Source organism: Lynx rufus, unplaced genomic scaffold, assembly GCF_022079265.1.
Source record: "Lynx rufus isolate CCGP_SWC_20201006 ecotype Redwood Valley unplaced genomic scaffold, mLynRuf1.p SCAF_1, whole genome shotgun sequence".
Taxonomy (NCBI): domain Eukaryota; kingdom Metazoa; phylum Chordata; class Mammalia; order Carnivora; family Felidae; genus Lynx; species Lynx rufus.
Window position 1 is genome coordinate 139,595,333 of NW_025814823.1, and position 15,356 is coordinate 139,610,688.

General features: G+C 37.1%; 1 protein-coding gene across 1 annotated transcript in view; it reads right to left on the reverse strand.

Moving 5' to 3' along the window:
• The window catches only part of ANKRD31 (ankyrin repeat domain 31), a 138,123-nt gene that overhangs the window by 13,655 nt on the left and 109,112 nt on the right, over nucleotides 1–15,356 (reverse strand). The gene's annotated exons all lie outside the window — the stretch shown is intronic.

The window sequence follows — 15,356 nt, forward strand, 5'->3', positions numbered from 1 at the left end:
GTCCTAACACGAACAAAAAATAGACAACATATATAAAGCGATAGTTTGTAAGATACCAAACAACATCAGGCAACAAAGTACAGTGATCCCTGAGAAGTGAGAAATTAATGAGGTGAGCCTTCCAAGTGTCCCAGCCATTGACTTGAGAGAATTTCCAAGTCATGGTACAGGGAGAGGGGATCCAGGCAAAGCCTGTGGACTCCCTGAGGTGAAGAGGCAGAGCAGAGTATAGGAAGGCAAAGTGCCCAGAGTCTGTAGGACAGAGTACTGAAGAAGAGAGAAATACAAAGAGAGAGAGCTCTGTAGATCTTCAGAGGGTCCTCTTTGAATATTCAGCTGAGTAGTGATTAGCGGTAATGACACCTGGCATTCAGAAAGGGCAAAAATAGTGCCTGTTTCCAACAGAAAACCTCAAAACTGGTGGGGCACTGGTAAGGTACACAGAAGAAACTTACTTAAGTAGTGAGAAATAATTAGCCCTAGACTGAAAACATGCTCCAATCCTGCCTACCACATCTTAACAGCAAGACTTAAAAGGATCAAATTGTTTCCAAGGAACTTACCTGTATTTTGGAACAAATATATAAAATGTTTGTAAGACTACAAAAATATCCAGCATCCAACAAGGTAGATTTCACAATGTGTGGGATTCAATAACAAATTAACAGGCCTGCAAATAAGTAGGAAAACGCAACCCATACAGAAGAGACAAAGCAATCAACTGAAAATGACCAAGACTGATAAGAATGTTATAATCAGCAGATAAAGACATTAAGTAGTTATTATGATCATATTCCACATGTTCAAAAAGTTATGTGGAGGCAGGGAAAATATTTTTTAAAAGACTCAACTCAAAGTTCTAGAGATGCAATTACAATGTGTGAGATGAAGAGTACTAGATGGGAATAGCACGTCTAATAATAGATTAGACACTGCAAACAAAAAGACTGGAAAATTCAAAAATAAAGCAATAGGAACTGCATAAAAATGAAACACCGAGCAAAGAGAACTTAAAAAATGAACAGATAATCAGTGAACTGTGGAATGATTTCAACCAATCTGTGTGTAATAAGAGGTTAAAAAAGGAGGGGAGGGAAGAAAAAACACTTGAAGAAATAAATTGGCTGAAATTCTTCCACATCTGAGATTCAAATTTGGAACCCAGAGACTCAAGAAATCCAATAAACCCTAAGTATAAGAAACATGAAAAAAATTATGCTAATGCATCTCATAATCAAAATTGTTTAAATCCAGAGATGAAGAGAAAGTCACTAAAAGCAGCCAGAAGGAGCAAAAAGACACATTATGTACAGAGGGACAAAGTTAAGGACAACAGTGTATTACTTGTTGAAAACAATGCAATCAAGAACACAGTCAAGCAACATCTTTAAAGTACTCAAAGAAAAAAACCATTCCAACCTAGAAATCTGTATCTAGCAAAAATATCTTTCAAAAATGAAGGTAAAATAAACTTTTTTACACATGCAAAAGTCAAAAGGATTCATTATCAGTAGAAGACCTTCAATACAAGAAATGTTAAAGGTAGTCCTCCAAGAGAAGAAAATGATAGCAAATGGAAATCAGGATCTACACAAAGAAAAGAAAAACAGTAACAGTAATTACATAAGAAAGATATTTTTCTTTTTATTTAAATCTCAAGATAATTAGCTGCTTAAACAAAAATAATGATGCAGTATGGAATTTATAACATTGGGTAAAATATATAACACAAAGGTCAGGAGTAGAAAAATGGAAGCATACTACTTTGCAGTTATTATAGTATACATAAAGTGGTACAATATCACTTAAAGGCAGACTGGGGGAAGTTAAAAATATGTACTATAAACTCTAAAGCCACAACTGAGTAAAAAGAGTTGTAGCTAATAAACTAACAAAGGAGATAGAACACAAAAAAAAAAAATGAAAAAGGGAACAAAGAAGAGATGAGAGAAATAGAAAACAGATGTCATGTGATAAATTTAAACCTAACTATATCAGAAGTCTCACCAAATATAAATATTCTAGAATCAACTTCTGGCATGACAATGTGAGGATCCACTCCCAGGTGAAAAAGCATTTAAAAATCGTTTAAATCTCTGAAAATGGTCATAAAGGCATGCAGCAAATAGACATCTATTCAGCTAAATCTATGACAATTAGGTTAAAAAAAAAAAAAGGGAGTCTGTGGTATGTGAACCAAGATTGCTTCCTTCTTCCCTTCCCAGTTCAGTGAGGTGCAGATTCTACTCCAGAATGTGTAGCCACAAACACAGGGCTCCCCCTCCCTACAGCCCCTAGTCAGAGGGCCACCTTCTTGTCAAGGGCAGGATATCAACATTTCTCATCTTGCCCTCAGCTATTTGTTGCTAAGGTTAAGTTGAAGGTAAGTGTAGCCAAGAGGCTGGATGCCTGGGTGGCTCAGTCAGTTCAGCATCTGACTTTGGCTCAGGTTATGATCTCATGGTTTGTGAGTTCAAGCCCGCATCGGGGTCTGTGCTGACATCTCAGAGCCTGGAGCCTGCTTCCAATTCTGTGTCTCACTCTCTCTCTGCCTCTTCCCCACTTGCACTCTATCTCTCTTTCTCAAAAATAAACATTAAAAACATTTTTAAAGAAAAACAAAAATAAAGAGGCAGGGGATCTGTTCTGCATAGCCTGCACTGGCGAGGTAGGGGCTCCACCTTTGGCATGGTGTCACTATGACTACTGGGACCCTGATCACCCTTGCCTGGCTTAAAAGGTGGTGGTTTCACATCAGGAGAGAGAAGCTGTAAAGGCAGGAGGCTACTGTGCCTGCCTCAGCTAAATGCTCAACTACTAAAGCCGGGGTGCCGTTCAAAGAAAAGCTGCTGTGTTCTCACCCAGCTCCCGAGCTAAGGTACATTTTGCCTGGGAAAAGAAGGAAGCCTTAAAACAGATGGTTCCTAATCTCCTCCAAAGGAAATGACTTCATTTGCAACAGAACATAGAAGTTCAAGCTCAAAGGCACTTTAAAGGCAGTACAGGTTGTGGTAAAAGGCAATTGAAAGTAAATTGGTGGATTCATTGGAGATACAGGCTAAGCTGTATGCTGGCTAGTTTTCAGGAGAAAATTGGGAAAATAGATAGTAGGGCAGAGACTTCTTAAAGTCAGAATAAAACTCCAACACTGACCTCAAAAACTATCCCTTCAAAGCAGCACACATTTGATTGGATTAGTCTGTAGCAATTTATGCTTCAGGTCATTGTTGAAAACAATAGAACAATGAACCAGCAATAAGTGGAGCTTGATGGTTAGGTATGGTCAGGGAAAGAGACACAGAGAGACCTGCCAAGGCCTAAGTCCATGTGATATAATATCAAAAGTTTAACACTATAGTAGGTAAAAATAACCTCACTAAAACAATCTATCCAGTAACTAAATAAGTAGGCACATAACAATAACAAGACTAAGAGAAGGTGGAAGCCAGTACGCAAATTTGCTATAATCCATGACCCATTTAAAAATATCTAAAATGTCCAGTTCCAACAAAAAATGATGACAGATGTGGGAAAACAGGAAAGTAAGACACATACACAAAATAAAGCAACAGAAAACATCTGTGAGAGTGACCATATGTTGGATTTAACGAAGACTTCAAAACAGCTATTATAAAAATATTGAAAGAACTAAAGGAAACCATAATTAAACAAGTAAAGGAAGGAATGATGACAATGTCATATCAAATAGAAAATATCAATAAAGAGACAGAATTTAAAAAAGAGAACCAAGTAGTAAGTATGGAATTGAAAAGTACAATAACTAAAATGAAAACTTTACTAGAAGGACTTCTAGTACTAGAAGGACAAAAGAAAGGAATAGAAAATATACTGGAAAAAATAATGGCTAAAAACTTGCCAAATTTATTGAAAAACATTAATCTGTACTTTTCGAAGGAGGCTCAGTGACTTCTAAGTAGGATAAACATGAAAAAGTTCATAGAAAGAAACATGCTGAAAGTCAAAGACAATGAGAAAATAATGTACAAAAGAGAAAAATGACTCATTACTTACAAGGGGACTCCAAGAAGATTAACAGCCAGCCTCTTACCAGAAACAAGGGAGGCCAGAAGCAGTGGAATAATATATTCAAAGTGTACAAAGAAAAAAAGTGTCAACCAAGCATTCTATATCCAGCAAAGCTATCTTTCAAAAATGAAGTTAAATAAAAACATTCCAGAGGAAGATGGCGGTGTAGGAGGACGCTGGGCTCACCGCGTCCTGCTGATCACTTAGATTCCACCTACACCTGCCTAAATAACCCAGAAAACCGCCAGAAGACTAGCAGAATGGATTCTCCGGAGCCAAGCATAGATGAGAGGTCCACGGAAGAGGGTAGGAAGGGCGGAGAGGCAGTGTGCGCTACACAGACTGGTGGGAGGGAGCCGGGGCGGAGGGGCAGCCCGCTGGCAAAGGAGAGCCCAAGTCTGGCTTGCAAAAGCGGAGGGGCCAGACGGAGCGTGTTCTGACAGCCAGCGGGACTTAACATCTGGAAGGTTATAAGCTAACAGCTCTGCTCGGAGAACGGGAGGGCTTGAGGACAACAGGAGGGAGAGTTGTTGAGCTCCGGACAACAGAGGGCAGCTTGGAGGGGAACAAAGGCGCTAGCCAGTGCCATCTCCCTCGCCCATCCCTCAGCCAAAATCCCAAAGGGAACCAGTTCCTGCCAGGGAACTTGCTTGCACTGTGCAAAACACCCAACGCTGTGCTTCTATGGATCCATCCCTCTGGCGGGTCTGACTTCCTCCTGGTGCCACAGGGCCCCTCCCAAAGCGGATCTCCAAAGGAAAAGCAAGCTGAGCCTGCCCCTCCCACCCCTGTGCACCTTGCTGATCTACCCCAGCTAATACGCCAGATCCCCAGCACCACAAGCCTGGCAGTGTGCAAGTAGCCCAGACGGGCCACGCCACCCCACAGTGAATCCTGCCCCTAGGAGAGGTGAAGAGAAAGTACACACCAGTCTGACTGTGGCCCCAGCGGTGGGCTGGGGGCAGACACCAGGTCTGACTGCGGCCCCGCCCACCAACGCCAGTTATTCAAGACAGTACAGGGGAAGTGCCGCGCAGTTCCACCCCACTCCAGGGACTATCCAAAATGACAAAACGGAAGAATTCCCCTCAAAAAGACGTCCAGGAAATAACGACAGCTAATGAACTGATCAAAAACGATTTAAACAGTGTAACAGAAAGTGAATTGAGAGTAACAGTCATAAAATTAATCTCTGGGCTTGAAAACAGTATAAAGGACAGCAGAGAATCTACTGCTACAGAGACCAAGGGACTAAGGAACAGCCAGGAGGAGCTAAAAAATGCTATTAATGAGCTGCAAACTAAAATGGAGACGACCACGGCTCAGATTGAAGAGGCAGAGGAGAGAATAGGTGAACTAGAAGATAAAATTATGGAAAAAGAAGCAGCTGAGAAAAAGAGAGATAAAAAAATCCAGGAGTATGAGGGGAAAATTAGAGAACTAAGTGATGCACTAAAGAGAAATAATATACGCATAATTGGTATTCCAGGGGAGGAAGAGAGAGGGAAAGGTGCTGAAGGTATACTTGAAGAAATAATAGCTGAGAACTTCCCTGATCTGGGGAAGGAAAAAGGCACTGAAACCCAAGAGGCACAGAGAACTCCCTTCAGACGTAACTTGAATCGATCTTCTGCACGACGTATCATAGTGAAACTGGCAAAATACAAGGATAAAGAGAAAATTCTGAAAGCAGCTAGGGATAAGTCTGCTCTAACATATAAAGGGAGACCTATAAGACTCGTGACCGATCTCTCTACTGAAACTTGGCAGGCCAGAAAGAATTGGCACGAGATTTTCAGTGTGCTAGACAGAAAAAATATGCAGCCGAGAATCCTTTATCCAGCAAGTCTGTCATTTAGAATAGAAGGAGAGATAAAGGTCTTCCCAAACAAACAAAAACTGAAGGAATTCATCACCACTAAACCAGCCCTACAAGAGACCCTAAGGGGGATCCTGTGAGACAAAGTACCAGAGACATCGCTACAAGCATGAAACCTATGGACATCACAATGACTCCAAACCCGTATCTTTCTATAATAACACTGAATGTAAATGGACTAAATGTGCCAGCCAAAAGACATAGGGTATCAGAATGGATAAAAAAACAAGACCCATCTATTTGCTGTCTACAAGAGACTCATTTTAGACCTGAGGACACCTTTAGATTGAGAGTGAGGAGATGGAGAACTATTTATCATGCCACTGGAAGTCAAAAGAAAGCTGGAGTAGCCATACTTATATCAGACAAACTAGACTTTAAATTAAAGGCTGTAACAAGAGATGAAGAAGGGCATTATATAATAATCACAGGGTCTATCCATCAGGAAGAGCTAACAATAATAAATGTCTATGCGCCGAATACGGGAGCCCCCAAATATATAAAACAATTACTCACAAACATAAGCAACCTTATTGATAAGAATGTGGTAATTGCAGGGGACTTTAACACTCCACTTACAGAAATGGATAGATCATCTAGACACACGGTCAATAAAGAAACAAGGGCCCTGAATGATACATTGGATCAGATGGACTTGACAGATATATTTAGAACTCTGCATCCCAAAGCAACAGAATATACTTTCTTCTCGAGTGCACATGGAACATTCTCCAAGATAGATCACATACTGGGCCACAAAACAGCCCTTCATAAGTATACAAGAATTGAAATCATACCATACATACTTTCAGACCACAATGCTATGAAGCTTCAAATCAACCACAGGAAAAAGTCTGGAAAACCTCCAAAAGCATGGAGGTTAAAGAACACCCTACTAAAGAATGAGTGGGTCAACCAGGCAATTAGAGAAGAAATAAAAAAATATATGGAAACAAACGAAAATGAAAATACAACAATCCAAACGCTTTGGGATGCAGCAAAGGCAGTCCTGAGAGGAAAATACATTGCAATCCAGGCCTATCTCAAGAAACAAGAAAAATCCCAAATACAAAATCTAACAGCACACCTAAAGGAAATAGAAGCAGAACAGCAAAGGCAGCCTAAACCCAGAAGAAGAAGAAAAATGATAAAGATCAGAGCAGATAAACAATATAGAATCTAAAAAAACTGTAGAGCAGATCAACGAAACCAAGAGTTGGTTTTATGAAAAAATAAACAAAATTGATAAACCTCTAGCCAGGCTTCTCAAAAAGAAAAGGGAGATGACCCAAATAGATAAAATCATGAATGAAAATGGAATTATTACAACCAATTCCTCAGAGATACAAGCAAATATCAGGGAATACTATGAAAAATTATATGCCAACAAACTGGACAACCTGGAAGAAATGGACAAATTCTTAAACACCCACACGCTTCCAAAACTCAATCAGGAGGAAACAGAAAGCTTGAACAGACCCATAACCAGCGAAGAAAATGAATCAGTCATCAAAAATCTCCCAACAAATAAGAGTCCAGGACCAGATGGCTTCCCAGGGGAGTTCTACCAGACGTTTAAAGCAGAGATAATACCTATCCTTCTCAAGCTACTCCAAAAAATAGAAAGGGAAGGAAAACTTCCAGACTCATTCTATGAAGCCAGTATTACTTTGATTCCCAAACCAGAGACCCATTAAAAAAAGAGAACTACAAGCCAATATCCCTGATGAATATGGATGCAAAAATTCTCAATAAGATACTAGCAAATCGAATTCAACAGCATATGAAAAGAATTATTCACCATGATCAAGTGGCATTCACTCCTGGGATGCAGGAATGGTTCAACATTTGCAAATCAATCAACATGATACATCACATTAATAAAAGAAAAGAACCATATGATCCTGTCAATCAATGCAGAAAAGGCATTTGACAAAATTCAGCAACATTTCTTAATAAAAACCCTCGAGAAAGTCGGGATAGAAGGAACATACTTAAACATCATGAAAGCCATTTATGAAAAGCCCACAGCTAACATCATCCTCAATGGGGAAAAACTGAGAGCTTTTTCCCTGAGATCAGGAACACGACAGGGATGTCCACGCTCACCGCTGTTGTTTAACATAGTGTTGGAAGTGCTAGCATCAGCAATCAGACAACAAAAGGAAATCAAAGGCATCGAAATTGGCAAAGATGAAGTCAAGCTTTCACTTTTTGCAGATGTCATGATATTATACATGGAAAATCTGATAGACTCCACCAAAAGTCTGCTAGAACTGATACATGAATTCAGCAAAGTTGCAGGATACAAAATCAATGTACAGAAATCAGTTGCATTCTTATACACTAATAATGAAGCAAGAGAAAGACAAATAAACTGATCCCATTCACAACTGCACCAAGAAGCATAAAATACCTAGGGATAAATCTAACCAAAGATGTAAAAGATCTGTATGCTGAAAACTATAGAAAGCTTATGAAGGAAATTGAAGAAGATATAAAGAAATGGAAAAACATTCCGTGCTCATGGATTGGAAGAATAAATATTGTCAAAATGTCAACACTACCCAAAGCTATTTACACATTCAATGCAATCCCAATCAAAATTGCACCAGCATTCTTCTCGAAACTAGAACAAGCAATCCTAAAATTCATATGGAACCACAAAAGGCCCCGAATAGCCAAAGTAATTCTGAAGAAGAAGACCAAAGCAGGAGGCATCACAATCCCAGACTTTAGCCTCTACTACAAAGCTGTCATCATCAAGACAGCATGGTATTGGCACAAAAACAGACACATAGACCAATGGAATAGAATTGAAACCCCAGAACTAGACCCACAAACGTATGGCCAACTAATCTTTGACAAAGCAGGAAAGAATATCCAATGGAAAAAAGACAGTCTCTTTAACAAATGGTGCTGGGAGAACTGGACAGCAACATGCAGAAGATTGAAACTAGACCACTTTCTTACACCATTCACAAAAATAAACTCAAAATGGATAAAGGACCTGAATGTGAAACAGGAAACCATCAAAACCCTAGAGGAGAAAGCAGGAAAAGACCTCTCTGACCTCAGCCGTAGCAATTTCTTACTTGACACATCCCCAAAGGCAAGGGAATTAAAAGCAAAAATGAACTACTGGGACCTTATGAAGATAAAAAGCTTCTGCACAGCAAAGGAAACAACCAACAAAACTAAAAGGCAACCACCGGAATGGGAAAAGATATTTGCAAATGACATATCGGACAAAGGGCTAGTATCCAAAATCTATAAAGAGCTCACCAAACTCCACACCCGAAAAACAAATAACCCGGTGAAGAAATGGGTAGAAAACATGAACAGACACTTCTCTAAAGAAGACATCCGGATGGCCAACAAGCACATGAAAAAGATGCTCAACCTCGCTCCTCATCAGGGAAATACAAATCAAAACCACACTCAGATATCACCTCACGCCAGTCAGAGTGGCCAAAATGAACAAATCAGAAGACTACAGACGCTGGAGAGGATGTGGAGAAACGGGAACCCTCTTGCACTGGTGGTGAGAATGCAAATTGGTGCAGCCACTTTGGAAAACAGTGTGGAGTTTCCTCAAAAAATTAAAAATAGACCTACCTTATGACCCAGCAATAGCACTGCTAGGAATTTACCCAGGGGATACAGGAGTACTGATGCATAGGGGCACTTGTACCCCAATGTTTACAGCAGCATTCTCAACAATAGCCAAATTATGGAAAGAGCCTAAATGTCCATCAACTGATGAATGTATAAAGAAATTGTGTTTTATATACACAATGGAGTACTATGTGGCAATGAGAAAGAATGAAATATGGCCCTTTGTAGCAACGTGGATGGAACTGGAAAGTGTTATGCTAAGTGAAATAAGCCATACAGAGAAAGACAGATACCATATGTTTTCACTCTTATGTAGATCCTGAGACACTTAACAGAAACCCATCGGGGAGGGGAAGAAAAAAAAAAAAAGAGGTTAGAGTGGGAGAGAGCCAAAGCATAAAAGACTGTTAAAAACTGAGACCAAACTGAGGGTTGATGTGGGGTGGGAGGGAGGGGAGGGTGGGTGATGGGTATTGAGGAGGGCACCTTTCGGGATGAGCACTGGGTGTTGTATGGAAACCAATTTGACAATAAATTTCATATTTTGAAAAAAAAACAGCTTAAAAAATCTGTTGTTTATTAAAAACAAACAAACAAACAAACATTCCCCAGATAAACAAAAATGGAGACAATTTGTTGCTAGAGTACTTGAGAAGAAATACCAAAGGAAGTTTTTCATGTTGAAAGCAAGTGACCTCAAATGGTAGTATGAATCCACTTGAGAAAACAAAAAGCATCAATAAAGGTAATTATACATTAAAGAACACAGAATGAACAAATATTTATTCCCCTTCCTTAACTGATTTTAAAAATCATTGTATAAAACAATAGGTACATAATGTATATATTTAGAAATAGCACAAAGGAAGTGTGTGGGAGCAAAGTTTTCTTGGGCTAGGGGAATGATACCAGATGGTAACTCAAATCCACAGGAACAAATGGAGAGAACCAAAAAGGGCAAATAAGAAGGTTAATAAAACAAAACCTATAAATACATACTTGCTTTCTTTTCTATTTCTTTACAAATCACAAAGTTTTATGAAGTCATAATTACAACAATGAATTGTTGCATTTGAGATATAAAAGGGGGAGAGAGGGATAGAACTATACAGGAGTTACAGTTCTTTATCTTACTAGAATTAATCAGTATAAATATGAAGCTGATTCTGATAAGTGAAGATATCATAGCATAAGCATTATGGAAATACTTCAAAAAATATGTCACTAAAGTCACTAAAGAAAAGTCACTAAAGAAACTAAAGTCACTAAAGAAACTAAAATGCTACACTGGAAAATATTCACTTAATGCAAAAGAAAGCAATAAAGGAAACACAGAGGAACAAAAAAGACATGAGACACATTAAAAACAAAAAGTAAAATAGCAGACGTAAGTCCAGTAATATTAATAATGTTAATTAAATGAGAGTGGATGAAAAAACTTATTCAAAAAGTAGAGGCTGTCAGACTTAGTTAAAAGAAAAACAAGATGTATGCTATATGCTGCATATAAAAGACAGATTAAATTGAAAGAGACAAGAAAATTGAACTTGAAAGGACGGAGAAAGATATATCATGCAGACAGCAACCTCAAAAAACAGCAGCAGTTATACTAATATCACACAAAATACACTTTACAACAAAAAGTATTACTAGAGATAACAAGAGACATTTTATAATAAGAAGAGGGTTAATGCATCAGGAAAATATAACAATTATAAACACACATGCACCTAATAAAAGAGCACCAACATACATGAAGCAAAAATTAACATAAATAAAGGGCGAAACAGACAATTCAACAATATTATAGTTGTCAACACTCCACTTTCAATAATACATAGAACAAACAGGCAGAAGATCAATGAGGAAAGAGAAAACTTGAGCAATATTATAAACTAACTACCCCAACAGGCATCTATAAAAAACCTTCTAACAACAGTAGAATAATTATTCTTCTCAAGTGCACATAGGATGGGCCACATGCTAGTTAAGCCACAAAGTAAATCTCAGAAACTTTAAAAAAATTTTTTTTAATGTTTTTATTTATTTTTTTGAGACAGAGAGAGACAGAGCACGAGCGGGGGGCGGGGGGGTGCGGGGGGAAGAGAGGGAGACACAGAATTCGAAGCAGGCTCCAGGCTCCGAGCTGTCAGCCCAGAGCCCGATGCAGGGCTCGAACCCACAGACTGTGAGATCATGACCTGAGCTGAGGTCGGACGCTTAACTGACTGAGCCACCCAGGCGCCCCTAATCTCAGAAATGTTAAAAGGACTCAAATAATACTAGGTATACTCTCTAAATGCAACAGAATGAAATTAGAAATTAATAAAAGAAAAAAATGGAACACTCACAGTTATGAGGAAATCAAACAACACACTCCTAAATAAGTAAAGGATTAAAGACATAATCAAAAGGCAAATACTTTGAGATGAATAAACAAACAACACACCAAAAATGATGGGATGCAGCAAAAGCAGTAGGCTAAAAGTAAATTTATAGCTGTAAATGCCTATATTGAAAAGAAAGAAAAATCTCAAATCAATAACCTGCACTTATAATGATGACACTGAAAAAAGAACAGCAAACTAAACACAAAGCAAGCAGAAAAAAGGAAATAATAAATACTAGAATGGAAATAAATAAAATAGGCAATAGAAGAACGATAAAAATCAATGAAATCAAAGTGATTCTTTGAAAATATTAACAAAATTGACAAAACTTTAGTGACAGTGACCAAGAAAACAAGTGAGAAGACTCGAATTACTAAGATCAACAATGAAAATTAGTACACTACTACTGACCACACTGAAATAAAAGGGATTATAAGAGAAACTATCAATAATTCTGTGCTAATAAATAACAAAAAATGGACAAATTTCTAACAAAATAAAACTACCAAAAATGATTCAAGAAGAAATAGACAATTTGAAAAAACCTGTAAGAGACTGAATTAACACTCCAAACACTATGTACATAGAAAGAAAAAAAAAATCCAGGTACAGATGGCTTCATTGCTGATTACTATCAAGCATTTAAAGAGAATTTAATACTAATATTTTAGATTACCAATATTCTAAAAATAGAAAAAGAGAAACATTTTTGTGAGATCAGTATAACCTTAATACCAAACCAGACAAAAGACAACACAAGAAAACTAAAGACCAATATCTTTAATAAATATGGATGCAAAAATCCTCAAAAACATATTAGAAAACCAAATCCAGCAACATATAAAAAGAATTATATACCATAACAAAGTGGGATTTATCTGCTTTTCCAGGAATGCAAGGTTGGTTTAATATCCAAAGATCAATTAATGTTCTACACCATTATCAAGAGAATACAAAACAAAAACCATATGATCATCACAACTGATGTGGAAAGAGCATTTGACAAAATCCAATACCCTTTCATGATAAAGGCACTCAAGAAACTAGGAAAAGAACTTGCTGAGCCTAATATAGGGCATCTAAGAAAAAACCTATAGCTAACATTGTACTTAACAGTGGAAGCCTCAATTTTTTCTAAGAAACATAGTCTCATCTTAGGGAAAAAACAGAAGTGTGATCTCACTGTTTTATTTCAATACTGCACTGGTGTTAGCCAGTGCAGCTACACAAAAAGAAATGAAAAGCATTCACAATGGAATGAAAGAAGTAAAACTGTCTTTATTCATAGCCAACTTGATCATCTATGTAGAAAATCCAATGACTTCTACAAAAATTTACAGGAAGTAGTGAGTTTAGCAAGATTATAAAATAACATCTCAATATACAAAAATCAGTTGAATTTCTACCTGTGAGCAATAAACAACCAAAAATTGACATTTAAAAAATATCATATATATTACTATCAAAAACATGAAATACTTAGGGATAAATCTGGTAAAAGATATGAAAGACCTGTATACTGACTCCTACAACTGCTGGGAAAAATCAGAAAACGTCTAAATTAACAGAGAGCTATATCATGTTCATGATTTGGACAACTCAATATTGCTGAGATGTCATCTGTCCCAAAATTCATCTACAGATTTAGCTCAATACCAATATAAATGACAGCATCCCCTTTTTTTTAAAAAAAGAAGCTGACAAACTCACTCTAAAATTCATATGGGATTGCAAAAGACCTAGAATAGCCAAAACACTTTACAAAAAGGAAGAACAAAACTGGAGGACTAACACTACCTGGTTTTAACCCTTATTACAGAGCTGCATTAATCAAGACAGTATTCATAGTAAGATAGACAAATAGGTAAACAGAACAGGGAGTCCAGAAATAGGCACATATATGGACAAATGATTTTCTACAAAGGTGCAAAGACAATTCAATAGAGGGCAATGTTTTCAACACATGTAGCTGGAAGAATTGAATACCCATATTCAAAACTATGAATTGGGATCTTGCTCTGTACTACATAAAGAAACTAATGGATCACAGACCTAAATTCTGGGAGAAAATCTTTGTGACCTTGGGTTAGACAAAGACTTCTTAGATATGATACTAAAAACATAATTAGTCAAAGAGCAAATTGCTAAGTTGGACTACATCAAAATTTTAAACTTCTGTTCTTTATAACACAATTTTGAGAGAATGAAAAGGCAAAACTATATTAGGAGAAAATATTTTTGCAAAGTATGTATTGGATAAAGGACTTATATCCAAAATGTATCAAATAAGAGAATGAGCAGCCAATAAAAAAACAGGCAAATATTTGAAAAGGAACTTCACCGAAGAATAAGTATGGATGGCAAAGAGCACACGAAAAGATGCTCAACATAACTAATCATTATGAAATGCAAAATAAAACCACAATAATAAACTACTATACATATATACATATTATATACATACATCTACATTATATGTTAGTATGGCTAAAATTAACAGACGGATCATACTAAATGCTAGCTAAGTAAGAATATGGAAGAACCACAATACTCATCACAGCTGGTGGGAATGTAAAATGTTACTAACAACTTTGGCAGTTTTTTTAAAAGTTAAATATATACTTACCATATTTCATCCAGTCACTCCACTCCTAGGTATTCACCCAAGAAAAGCAAAAGCCTGTGTCATACTGAAATTTGTACACCAATATCCATAGTAGCTTATATGCGATAGTCAACAACTGGAAACAACCTAAATGTCTATCACAGATGAAATGACAAATTGTAGTACATACATACACACTCTAATGAGGATGACTCTCAAGTAATTATGTTCAGAGAAAGAGGCCAGACAAAAATGAACACATATGGTGTAATTCCACTTTTACAGAATTCTTAGAAGTGCAAACAAAAGTATAAGGACATAATGCAGACCAGTAATTATCTGGAGTTCAGCATGGGAAGGAAGAAGTATGAAGGAGGTATACAAAATTGCAAAAAGAAACTTTTGGGGGTGATGGATATGTTCATTACCTGTTTGTGGTTATGGTTTCACAGATATATACATACATCAAAATCTGTCAAAATGCTTAATTTAAATACATATAGTATGTATTTACCATGTAAATACATATGTAAAAACATATGTAATTTAAATACATATGTTAATTATATCTCAATAAAGCTGTTAAGAAATAGCTGAAATATGAAAAGTTATATTAAAATTTTATTATAGCTGCTCCAGAGAAGTAGCCACACCTGCAAAAATTTGAGTTAATGTAATTAATTTACTAACTAAAATCTGAGTTTCTCTGGCTAATCTGATGTAGGTACTACTTAGCAGTAACTGGTTGACAGGCAAGCAAACAGGAACATCAAGAGACCTGAGATCAAGCCACTAATTTGGTCTGTAAACTACAATG